The sequence below is a fragment of the Dasypus novemcinctus genome, chromosome 30 (genome assembly GCF_030445035.2).
Source record: "Dasypus novemcinctus isolate mDasNov1 chromosome 30, mDasNov1.1.hap2, whole genome shotgun sequence".
NCBI lineage: Eukaryota > Metazoa > Chordata > Mammalia > Cingulata > Dasypodidae > Dasypus > Dasypus novemcinctus.
In genome coordinates, this window is record NC_080702.1 from 14,696,421 (window position 1) to 14,709,545 (window position 13,125).

The following is a 13,125-nucleotide window of genomic DNA, read 5'->3' on the forward strand; positions in this document are numbered from 1 at the left end:
TTACCTAGATCACCTTGTGACTGGACACAGTTCTGCCAACATGTCCCTCCCCACAGCTACCTGGGAAGGCCTGTGTGCAGCTGGCGTCCCAGATATGAGGAGACCCAGCTGAGTTCAGACCTGGCTACTCCTTCCTTTCAGTTTTGTGACCCCAGGCTAATCACTGAAGCCTCCCCAGTCTCCTCACTGATGCAGTGGGACTCATTCTAGCATCTGCTTCCTGGGGACATCATCAAGTTTGTGGGGAGAACACTGCAACACCCACAGTCTTGTTTCCCATGTATCTAATACACAGACAGACATGGAATAAACAGGAAGGGGATGGACATAACAAGAATACAACTCAAAACAGGGCTGGGGAGGGCCGTGTGATCTTAGGAAACTCACCTTCACTCCTGGATTGCTGCCTCAGCCTGTACCATGATATGGTTGTAGTGAGATGAAATTCAGCCATTGTTGCTGGGCCAGAATCCTTCCAGAGGCTTCCCTTTATATTTAGAGTCAGTTGCAAGTGCCTCCTCTCAACCTCTGTGGGGGCTGCCTGTGCCCTGGGTCCTGCCATCTCTGCTTCCAGGTATGAGCAGCCTCATATATTCCCCTTGCACTGAGTCCTGGCCAAGTGATTTGCTGCTAAACAAAATAAAATGGCTAAGTATCAGGATGTGCCTCCTATAACTTACACAAAAGGCTGTTCTGTCTTCACTGCTCTCCCTGTGAGTGAAGTCTCCCTCCCTTGGTCTCTCTCCCACTTAACATGAATCCTGCAGATCAGCACAGCAGGGCTGGGAAGCAGCTCCTCCCCCAGCTGAGCCTCAGTGGAGGCTCTGCCCCCAGCAGCTGCCTTCCCAGCCTCCTCTCTGGCCAAACTCCCTCTGCCTCCCACTCTCCCCTGCTGTACTTTCTCCCAGGCACACTCTTCCCACACCTGTGCAGGGCTGGCTCCCTCATGGCATTTTGGTCACAGTGTAAGTGTCACCTCAGTGTGTCCTTCCAGGCCTTCCCACCTGGTGGTCCCATAGCCCTCCTCGCAGCACCCTGCTTAGCCTTCTCTAGAGCACTTGCTCTTTTCATGAACTTGCGTTTGCTTTCATGCTTTTGTCCACCTCCTGCTGAGTGGGGACTTCAGGGGTTCTTTTCATCCACAGCCAGGACCAAGCACAGACCTTGTTGTAGCATGAGTGCTTGGTGCACAGGTGCTGAATGAATACCTGAGATGACCTCTGGAGCCATTTAACAGACTCTGCCAGCTCAGAATTTGAGGATGGAAGCTAATGACAGGAGGTGCATGTTGTGTCTGAGGCAGGTGGATGGCCAGAAAGTCCTCTGGATGACTCTCAGTCTCCAAGGTCTCAGCAGGCACAGTGGGCACAGCTGGTGATGAGGTTGCCTGACCCCTGCTGGCCAGCATTAGCACTGCAGCTCTTGGTGGGATATCCACAAAAGTGATCATACACTTTGACACTCCTCAAGGCAGCGGCTCTCCTGGGCCCCTGGAAGAGCAGTGGGTCATCACAGAAGGACCAGGCTGAATGGGCACTTCCCTGAGTCTGTGCTACCATTGTGGACCACACACTCTAAACACCCCAAAGTGCTGAGGAAGAGACTGAGGCCTCTCTCCTTGTGCGCTTCTACTCCAGGGAGATGCTCAGCCCATTTCCAGATGCCCAGAGCCCCTCTGACCCCAGGCTTGTCTTTTCAAGGTGGTGCTGGACTGTCCCCAGCCATGCATGGTCCTGGAACCTTGGGGATCCCCTTGTCATCAGCTTGGCATCTTCCCCTGTGTTCATATATGAGTCCGTGGGCAGGTGCTGAGAAGAGTGGGTGCTACTGCCAGCAGCAGAGCTGCCTCCAGCATCTTCCTCAGTTCCACCTGCTCACTCCCCAGGTGTCCTCTCCTCCTCTGACCCCAGCCCCACAGTCCACACCTGGGGTGTCATGTGTGCCCTCCCTGATCTTGCTGCACATTGATCGGTGAGCAGGCAGCAGCAGCATCAAGTCCTACGACTCTAAGGGAGCAGGCCCAGCCTGCGATGTGGGCTCAAGTTCACTGCTCTGCCCCATTCCTCTTCCCAAGCAGGGCCTTGTCCCCTGGCCTGCTCACTGGTGGAGGGGACCTCCCTAGTCAAAGCTCTTTAGGAGCTTTCAGCTCCCCTTCTTTATCCCCCAACACACGCTCCTGATTGGAATCACTGGCTTCTTTTTGCCTTCAAGAAAACGGGCTGGATCCTGACACAAGACTGTGATTTGCTGCAGCTGTGGGTTTCAACCTCAGGTACTCTGACCCCAAGGTCTGTGCCTTACAGAAGAGCCTGAGGAGGTGGGTGAGTTACAGGGAATAGCCCTGCAGGTAGAGGGCCCTGAAGTGGGCATGGCCTTGGCCTATTTAAGGCATGCAGTGAGCCTGATGGTCTACAGCTCAGAGGTGGTGCTGGGTACACCTTCTAAATCTGTTTTCTTTCCACTGCCTCAAAGTTTTGCAGTCACTCAGCAAACTGAGTGCCTTCTGGGTGCCTGGCACCAGGGAACAGGGTATCAGGCACTGTCTATGCTGTTGGAGCTGACAGTGGGGGAGAGGAGGGGAGGTACAGTGGTAAATGCTGACACAGAGACATTAAAAGGTGTTATGGGAACATAGAAAGTCACCCGCTCCAGAAGGGACACATCAAGGCAGTCTTCCTGGAGGAAAGGACAGCACAGCAAGTCACTGGGAATTGTGCAGGTGGCCGGAGAGGGGTGGTGGGGAGAGCAGCCAGATTGGCGGACAGCATGAGAACGGGGCTGGGCCAGGCCCATAGGCTGTCTGTTTTGCTTTGCCAAAGGCCTGCCAATGCAAAGTACCAGAAATGGGCTGGCTTTTATTAGGGGATTTGTTTGGGTGAAAAGCCTACAAGACCATGAAAAGTCCATCTTGAGGCACCATATCAGGTGCTTTCTCACCAAAGTCAGCTGCCAAGAGGTGAAACATGAAGGCCCCTGATCTGTGCCAAGGTCTCTGTCTTTCTGCAGCTGCAGGCAAACCTGGTATAGGGCTTGTCTCTTCCTGGGCCTCCTCCCTCAGTCTCTCATGGCAGGATCAAATAATGCAAAATACTTGTCATATGTCTGCGTATCTATCTCTGTGTTTCCATTTATATCAGACTCAGGAAGTGGGCAGAGATGCAGTCTGAGTCAGGCCTCACTTAAATAGTCCAATCAAAAGCACTGAAGCAATCTTACCAAGTAATTTAATCTAAGGGCCCTTAGTAGAATTTAATGTAATCAAAAGGTATCACACCCACAGGAGTAGATTAGTTTAAAAACATAATCTTGCTCTTTTTAGGATTCATAAAATCATTTCAAATGGTCACACTGTGGGTGTTGTTGAACTGTAATGTGAGGGGAGGGACACCTTGACAATTAAGGTTGGTTGTGAAGATTAAGATGCTCTTGCCTATGGCAAGTGGGGTTGCAGGCATCTGTACATGTTCATTAAGGTGGTATCTCCCAAATGTTAAAACTTCACTGCCCACAAAATCCCCATCTTCTGATACCTGTATTTACAGAAACTTCAGATGTGATGCTCTTGGGGCAGGGCTGAGATGTCCCAGCTGGGATTCTGCCCCAAGAACACTGGTTGGCTTAAATTACAGAAATGTTTTGGCTCACAGGTTTGGAGGCTAGAAGTCTAAATTCAAGGTGTAGGCAGTGCTTGTCTTCTCCTAGAGTCTGTAATATTCTGTTTTGGTTTGTAGATGCATTTCTGTCTCCATCACATGACAATCCTTTTTTCTCTCTCTCTAGTTTCTCCTGGTTTCTGACTTTTGTCTCTATGTCCAAGTTCCTTTGTCTGTAAGGACCTCAGCCATATGGATTAAGGCCCACCCTAATTTAATTTGAACTCACCTAAATGGGATTTTTAAAGAGCCTACTCACAAATGAGTCCACACTTTAACTAATAATAGGACCTTCAAAAGGTCCTCTTATTTAATGGAGTCAACCATAGGTATGCTGATTCTTCTGTAGAGTACAAGATTCAGTCTCTGACAGACCCTCACACCAGGAAAATGCAGTCATACCAAATGGCTTATATTGCCACCAGGTGACCATGAAGCTTGCCCAAGGCTTTTACAGGGAGTGGATTTCAAAAGTGCCTGTTCTGATTTCTCTGTCCCCATGCTAAAACCTCAGATTTCCAGGTTCTGCCCCACACAAGGCCTTGTGTCTTTCTGGCCCCATCGTCTTCTCCATCCCAGCCAAAACAGATGACAGGAAAGAGAAGTTGATGTGTGATTATGGTGATGATGGGGGGGGGGGATAATGACAAGGAGAGAGAGATGTTCAAACCATTGGACAGGAGTGAGAAAGAGACAGATATGGAGACATATATGTCTGGATTACGTGTAATAGATATCTGGGCACAAGGCTGGAGCCTTCCCAACCAGGTGAGGATCATGCCCAGAGCTAATGAAGAACTCAAGGCAAGCCAAGACCCGTTAGTATCAGCACAGTTGTCAGAATGGCCCTGGGAGGACCCTCTGTGAGTAGCTGGGATCCTAGCAATGGGTGCAGCTGAGTCTGGCCCTGGTTGTGAAACTTGATGCTTCTTAGCTGCCTCCCACCTGGGGGCATGGAGATATTCCTTGAAAGAAGGATGCCCTGGCTTAGTGCATTCGCAAACCCAATCCAGAGAAGCAAAAACTTAAGGGAGTTTGTTACTAGTGTACCTGTCTTACCAGAAATGTTAAAGGGATTCCTTCAAGCTTTCTGGAGGACCAGGCATGGTAAGAAATATATGTTTGGTTTGGGATATGTTATTAATTTAGGAAAGTACATATAAAGGATTATTGGATTGCAAGAAATACAACCACTCAAATATACACATTAAAAAAGAATATACTGTAAGAGGGTAACCAAATGTAAGATTTCTGAGGGCAGGAACCATACACTTCTTATTTAACAAAATACCTCTTGCACCTATCAAATCTCCTGACATAAAATAGTTTCCCTACACTTGGCTCTTCTGCCTCTTCTATTTGAATCTATTGTTAGTGCAAGAGTTGATAGGTGCATGTCCAAGAGACTTAAGTCTTTAGGCTGTCCATTTGTCAGTTGGGCCCTGAATCTCAACAGAGTTGAAACACCTTCTCTCCAGTTCATTGGACTCACCCAGGACAACTAACAAGGAGATGATGATGGACAACACACATTCTATGGAACAGAGAGAGTCTGAACCTGCAAGCAAGAGAATCCCATCATCTGCCCATGGGATCTAAGCCCTCTTTCAATTAGAGGCAAAGTGGGCATTACTATCCTAGAATCCTCAGCATTTGGGAATGAAAAGTGGACTACAGAAGACTTACCATTATTCTACTGTAGATTTATTGATAGAACTTCTATCACCGATGTGGAGGCAGTGGCCACTAGCCATTCTGAAGGGAGGGAGAGGTAAAAATAGGTGTAATATGGGGGCACTTTCACGACTCAGGGATTGCAATGACAGATGCAGACCATTATACATCTTGTCATAATTTACAAAATTGTGTAGGAGATAGTGTAAACTACAATGTAAACTATAATCCACACTTAGTGGCAATGCTCCAAAATGTGTTCATCAATTGAAACACATGTACAACACTAATGAAGGATGTTGTCAATGTGGGAAAATGTGGGAGGTATAGAGCAGGACATTTGGATATCCCCTATAATTTTTATGTAACATTTATGTAATCTAGGTATCTTTAAAAAAATTAAAAGTATGTATATAAAAAAGTAGGCTGTTAAACAATATTGGAAAAATTAATATTAAATCTCATGTAATACAATGGAAGGAACTAGAATTAAGACTTGCCAGTCCTGAAAAATCATCAGGCATCCAACCTCTATGTCGTGGTCTCTCTGAAATCTTACTATGCTTTACTTTTCTTTTCTTTTTTTTTTTTTTTAAAGATTTATTTATTTATTTAATTTCCCCCCCTCCCCTGGTTGTCTGTTCTTGGTGTCTATTTGTTGCGTCTTGTTTCTTTGTCTGCTTCTGTTGTCGTCAGTGGCACGGGAAGTGTGGGCGGCGCCATTCCTGGGCAGGCTGCTCTTTCTTTTCACGCTGGGCGGCTTTCCTCATGGGCGCACTCCTTGTGCGTGGGGCTCCCCCACGCAGGGGACACCCTTGCGTGGCACAGCACTCCTTGCGCGCATCAGCGCTGCGCATGGCCAGCTCCACACGGGTCAAGGAGGCCCGGGGTTTGAACCGCGGACCTCCCATATGGTAGACGGATGCCCTAACCACTGGGCCAAAGTCCGTTTCCCTACTTTGCTTTTCTATTCCTTCTTCTTTTTTTAAAAAAAAGATTTATTTATTTCTCTCCCCTTCCCCACCCACCCCAGTTGTCTGTTCTCTGTGTCTATTTGCTGCATCTTCTTTGTCTGCTTCTGTTGTTAGCGGCACGGGAATCTGTGTTTCGTTCGGTTGCGTCATCTTGTTGTGTCTGCTCTCCGTGTGTGTGGCCCCATTCCTGGGCAGCCTGCACTTTCTTTCGTGCTGGGCAGCTCTCCTTCTGGGGTACACTCATTGCGAGTGGTGCTCCCCTACGCGGGGGACACTCCTGAGTGGCAGGGCACTCCTTGCACAATTCCAATCTTAAAAATTTCATTTATTGCACCTTTCATTTCCATAAGGTCTCCTATTTTTCTATGTATGCTTTCAAATTTTTCTTTGTCCTCATCCAGTGTGTTCTTAAGATCCTTACTATCTTTAGCCATCTCATTGAATTTATTAAGGAGATTTGTTTGAACATCTATGATTAGTTGTCTCAACTCCTTTATGTCACCTGGAAGCTTATCTTTTCCTTTAACTGGGCCATATCTTCCTGTTTCTTGGTATGGGTTGTAATTTTATGTTGGTGTCTTGGCATCTGGCTTACTAGAGTATTTATTCTGGGTGCAATTTTTCTCTTTAGTTTAGTGCTTCCTGCCCTTTCTCCCTTGCAGGTTGTGCAGTAGGAGTCAATGATGTAATTAGTTCTATAAGCTGTGGGATCTCAAGTTACCTTTATTGTCCCAGGGACTGTTGAAGCTTCTCCCAACTTTCTCCTTTGCCAGGGGTAGGACAAAGTCATATCTCTGTGGAATAATCCAAGTCATGCAGGTCTATGGACTGTAGTTGCCCAGAGAGACTGATGAAGCTTCATGCCCCTTTCTCCCCTGCCTGGGATAGGGATGGAGCTGCAGATGTGAGCAGAACCTATGCAGTGCAATTCCACAATGAACACAGTTGCCCCAGTAGACTTCCGATTATTCAGTCTGCCAGATAAAGGTACCTGAAGTTACCTTGATATGGTGGTGCAGGGATTTCCAGCCTCCTCCCTGCCAGAGGTGGAGCTGAAGCCTAGTCTAGGGCTACAGGTCAATCTGGGTGAAAGAAACTGGTTCCTACCATAACTGTGATTCTCGGCCCTGGCTTTTTCTTAGGCTGGGGATGGAGTGAAAATGGCATCCACTGGCCTCTTTCTGACTTGGACAGATTCACACCCCAGCTCTTCCTAGGGTTATACCTTAGCCTGCCAAGTCTACCAATCAGTAGCCAAAATCTGTAGCCAACCATCTCCATCTCCCCTGTTCTTGGGAAATGGAGCTTCCAATTCCAGCCACAGAACAGCTGCTGGGGCAACTTGTGCCACCAAATTAGGACAATCACCAATCTTTGCAGCTTGGCTGGTAATTTCCTGGAGAGGCTGGCACAGTTTCCCTCAGCTTCCTCCCTGTTGGAGGTGGTTCTTGGTCCTAGGCTAGATCTACAATCTGACCTGGATGGAAAGAAGCCAGTCCCCACTAACAGCATTGTGATTTCCAGTCTGCCCTGCTTCCCCTCATGCCAGGTTGAAGTTAAGATGGAAGCTACTAGCCACTGTGCTTCCCAGAGCAGAGACCAGATGTGCTTCCCAACTGGATGCTCAGCATTGCCCAACACAGGGCTGGAACCAGGAAACTAGGCTGAAAAACAAATGAAGTGGCCCCCCATCCTAAATCCCTTACCATCACCTCTGCCCTGGGCCGGGTAAGGGTGCCTTCTCCGGGCTGTGATCATCCTAGGTAATGACTGTGTCCAGGCCCGGATCTCCTCCTCCCCCAGTCCCAGCCCTTGTTCACCACCCTGTCCCTGGCACCCAGCACTGGAACCTCCAGTGTGCACTCACGGCTGGCTCCCATGTCTGTGGGTCACTTTTCCTTCTGCTCACACCAGCCTGGGCTCCCAGGGCCCCACAGGTCCTGAGGACTTTCTGACACTCGGCTCCATCAACTGGAGGTGCCTCCTCTGTGACGTCTTCCTGCAGACTCGGGGTGGGAGGCGTAAGGGAGGGGTTCAGAGCCTAATCCAAGCTCTGGAACCTGGCACCCGGGAGACCTCAGGAAACGATGCTGCGATCCCGCCAGGTCTTGGCCCCGCTGAGAGGGTCACGTGGTGACGGACCTTGGCCCAGTCGCTTTCCCTCCCAAGGACGAGTTTCCTGCCGGCCCGACATAGGAGAGAGAATGTACGCACCTCCCGGGGGCCGGCATGCCTCTAACTAACCTCCAGATCAAAGGCCACACGTGGCCCGCCTGGGGAGGCCACGAGATCCCGGCTTATTACAGGACAGGGGGGCAGAGGCGGCTTGGGGGCTGAGACTGTCCCCTCGGGGCCGCCGGATCCCGTCAGGCCAGCGGGCCCGCCAGCCCCCTAGGGGGCCTCCACTTCCCCCAAAGTCCCACCACTTCCAGCCGCTGCAGAGGACGCACTGAGGACAAAGGCGGCCCCGCCCCAAGGAAGACCGCTGGAATGGGCGCCCTGAGGCCCAGAGTCCAAGCCCCCGGGTGCGCTCCTCCAGGTGCACCCGCTAGCCCCCGCGCCGAGCGCTCCCTCGGTGCCCTGTGCGCGCTTGTAAAGATCGCTTGGGCAACTCTGAGCCAGTCCCCCGTTAGGAATATGAAGTATTTGTCACAGCTCTTGTCTCAAACATCGACTCAAAAATAAATGATATTCTAAGGGAAAACAGGAATAATATTTATTTTCCTTTAGAAGGCTTTTCCAATTTGATTCCAAAACTATGTATTTGTATTAACTACCCTTATTAAAAATAATTAAAAATTAAATGTAAAAAATTAATAAAGGATATATTTTCTTATTCTTAAGGCATTTTTCTACATGTTGGCCTTTCCAAAGGCTTCTGTCCCAAGTTCTTCAAATTCAAATATGAATGTAAACTTAGAACTTATACATTTGAATATATAAATGTTAGGACTTATTTGTTCTCCGTCTCCTTAAAACACACATGCACACACATCATGTAAGGGTAAGGCCACATTGGGAAAATAGGAATAGAACTACATTAGGAAATAGGAATTGCAAGTGCCTTCAGATAAATAAATAACTTAGGGCTGCTCCCAAGAAGAGTGCCAATAAATAACTTAGGGCTGCTCCCAAGAAAATTGCCAATAAATAACATGGGGCTGCTCACAAGAAAGGGCTTTTAAAAAGAAAAAATAGATACGCTATCTTCAGCTACCCGCGGTGTTCCGCTTCTGTGCCTGCTTGCTTGCTCGCTTACTAGTAAACCCCCCCCCCTCCGCCCTCTGAAAAGCTATATAAACACCTCTTCCCTGAGACTTGGGGCTGCTTTCTCCTCTGCGTAGGATGAGGCAGTTGCCACGCAGCTAATAAAGCTCTCGACTGGAACTTTATTCAAAGTCTGAGTCTGGTCAATATCACTGATTTATAACATTTGGAGGCCCCAGCAAGACTGATCGACAACATCCCCCACTCCAGCAGGGTTGATCTCCTCAGACTCAGGGAGACTGGTACATTCTGGGGTGGAACGGCAGTCTAGGGGAAGGCCTCAGAGAAACATTCCTCCACCCCAGACACTGCCCGGCCCTGGAACTTGTCTTCACCTAAATTCTATCTGGAGAGCGTCAGGAGTTCCTGGGCACAGGATCAGTAAACCGGACATCCCTAGGTGAGTCTGTTTTCTGGAAAACCTCTGCAGAGTCTGTGGATTGTGGGGAAGTGGATCTGCTGGATGCAGCAAATAGATCCCACCCACCCATCAGAGCGAGACATCGCTCTTGACCCTGGATCAGGTTGTCTGGTTTGTCTCTTTGTCTGTCTTAATTGTTTGTCTTTTTGTATTTCTGTTCTGTGTAATTTGTGAAAAATTATGAGTCAATTGTAAACTGTATGTTTCTGCTAATGTGTTGTAGTTGTTTTATGTTTGTCTGTTTGTTCAATGTCAGTGTGTATTTTGATACCTCCGGATGGTGATATAAATTAATAAATAAAGATTTTTAAAAAGAGCTCTATTCAAATGGACAAATATTAAATAAGTGCTTATATTAATACATAAGTTTGAATGTTAATGGGATTTCTACAATGACAAAAAATTGTAAGTCAAAACAAAATTACTGTCTTTTCATTAAAGAATAGTTCTTACCTAAATTGAAATGAATAGTTTATTTTTCTTCACAGAATAAAATGAAAGATGTGAAACTTAAATGAATATTAAAGAAAGTTAAAAGTTTGTGGGAATGCTAACTGAAATTTAATGGGTTTTCCAAGAAGGTGTGTTTTGCCCTAAAATAGGATGGCTAATTTTCATAAACTCATGAAACTTAAATGCATGTGGTGAATTGTAGAAGATATTGTGGTAATTTTAAGGGATAAAATATGTTCTGTGAAAATAAAATTTGTCTTACAGTAGTATAATTATAGTCTATATGGTTATAAATAATTATAAGAAGTTTAATGAAGCATTGTTCAAATTAAAGTGTTTAAAGGGCTAATTCCAAAAAGCCATTATTAAACAAAACCTAAATGAATGATAATAATAATAAAAGGTAATTTTATAATAGGAAACTTGTCAGCGGTCAGCCTCCCCTGCCAACTTGCTCCTAGAAGACTGTTCTTGGTATTGCATGCTACTAAGTTTAGAGTGAAGAAAAGTTTAATGTTGATGGTAATTATACATTGTAAGAGGTTTGCCTGGTAATTTACATATGTGGAATGTATAGAATGTGTTTTTATTGTTAGGGAAACAAGAGACGATTTTGTCCTAAGATAAAATGATTGATTATTGGGAACAGTAGAGTGTAGGACAAAACCTGAATGAGTGCTGAAAGTGTGGAAGGTTTGTGGAAGAGAAATTTTTATGATTAAAATTGAGTAAGATTTGATGGGTCTGTCTATAAAGTTTTAAAAAGGTTTAGTATCAAGTAGTATACTGATGCAAAATTAAAAATGTTTTTCTTTCTCAAAGTCTCTCAAGTCATTAGTCTCTTTTAGTAAAACTTTCCTGAATAATCAATATACAAAGAAAGTCTGTCTTATCAAAATAGCTTCTTGTGTTTTAACCTCATCATTTCCTCAGTGTTTGAAAAAGAAAAGGTCTTATCTCTTTTAAAAGAACAATGTTCTAGAAATCAAATCCTGAAGAGTAGCTTTTTATTTCAAACTAACTGCAAGAGATTTGTTCTTTTACCTTAAAAGAAATAAAAGTAATAGTTAAGTTCATTTAATATGTTATAAGTTGAATGAAAGGTGTTTAAAAGTGTTATAAAATTAACAGGTTTAAAAAAATTAATAAAAACTGTAACTAAGAGTTAAAATCATTTATAAATGCATTTATATTATAAAACAGTGGAAAGATAATAGCTGAAATTGAAACTGAGTGAATTTAGCCTGAAACTCTTACTGTAAGTGTAAATTCTAAACTAATGTTACCTTCGGTTATGGTTACTTCAAGCCTAGCCTCACCCCTTCCCTTGCCTTTGCCTAGTTATTTCATAATAGCTTCTGCCCCTACAGTCCAGAGAAGAACTGGGACATCCCTGTCTCCTATCCTGGTATTAGTAACCCTGCTTTCTCATGAATCCAAGTGTAAACTAAATTACTGCCTGGTGGAATTCTTAGCCCTTAAAATTAAACTACCACTGGAGTTTTATTATCTCCAAGACCTGGGGGGAGGGGAGAATAAAGGAAGTCTCCTGCTTTAAGTGTCAGTGTTCCTAAGAGTGGCAATTCATGAGAGAAACCAGTCTTGTGTCCCTGAGGCTTCAAATAGCCTAAGGAAATATACATAAAATTAATCTTGTTGCTTATCTGAAATTCTGCGAAATTCAAAGTAAAATATAAAGTTCTGAAACAAAAGAAAATGGTGCTAAAGCATTGGGAACATTTTGGTTACAAGCCATTAGTAAAAAAGAAAATTCTTGTGCAAAACTGCACAGTCATAGTGCAAATCAAAAAAAGTTTCAGGAGTCTGAAATGTTTTGCGGTCACACTTTTTTTGTGAAAAATAGAAGTTTTAAGTAACTAAAATTATGTTTTTGTGTCAAACTATTCATGTCTGCTTATTTGCTCAAATTGTTAAAAATTAAATATGCAGTTATATATGTGAATAAATACCCTTGAAGCCAAAATTAAACTAAGCAGGATGGAAAAATCATATAAAAATCTGATTATAGAAACTATTGGGAAAGGGCCTCCTCTTTGCAAGAGCTTTGAGGACAGAACTAGGTGTAGCAGATTAAACCTATCTACTAGGCTGGGAAATTAAGAATCAGTTGCCCTGTAATTTCCCAGTTTAAACCTTTTAATAGTCATAAAATAAGGGTAATTACTGGCTCTGTTAACAAATTTCAGTAAGTAAAGAAAAGCCCATAGAAACTATGGAGAGATCTTTCCTGGATTATAATTAAACAAATTAAGTAATTGTGTAATGTGTTTTGAAACCTGGTAGTCAGTATGCTTCTAAAAATTATTCATTTTCATAACTTAAACAAAGAAAAAGTTTTAGCTTCCTGTAAAGAAAAAGAAAAGAACATTCCTTACATGAACTATAGTAGTTTCAATTTTGTTTAGCTTGGGTGTAATCTCCATAAGTTTATGAAGTGCCCATTAAATAAATTGACATTGTATGTACAGGGTCTTTTGAGTAATAAAAATTATAAGTTTACATTGATAAAATTAAACTAAAGATGAAAAATTGTAGATATGCGCTCTCAAATATATAAATTTCTTTGGTTAGTAATTGTAATTTAATAAGTTTATTTAAACATAAAGTAACTAGTCAGTGTGGTTGTAGTCAATTATAGTTTGTAAAACATCTTCCAAACTGA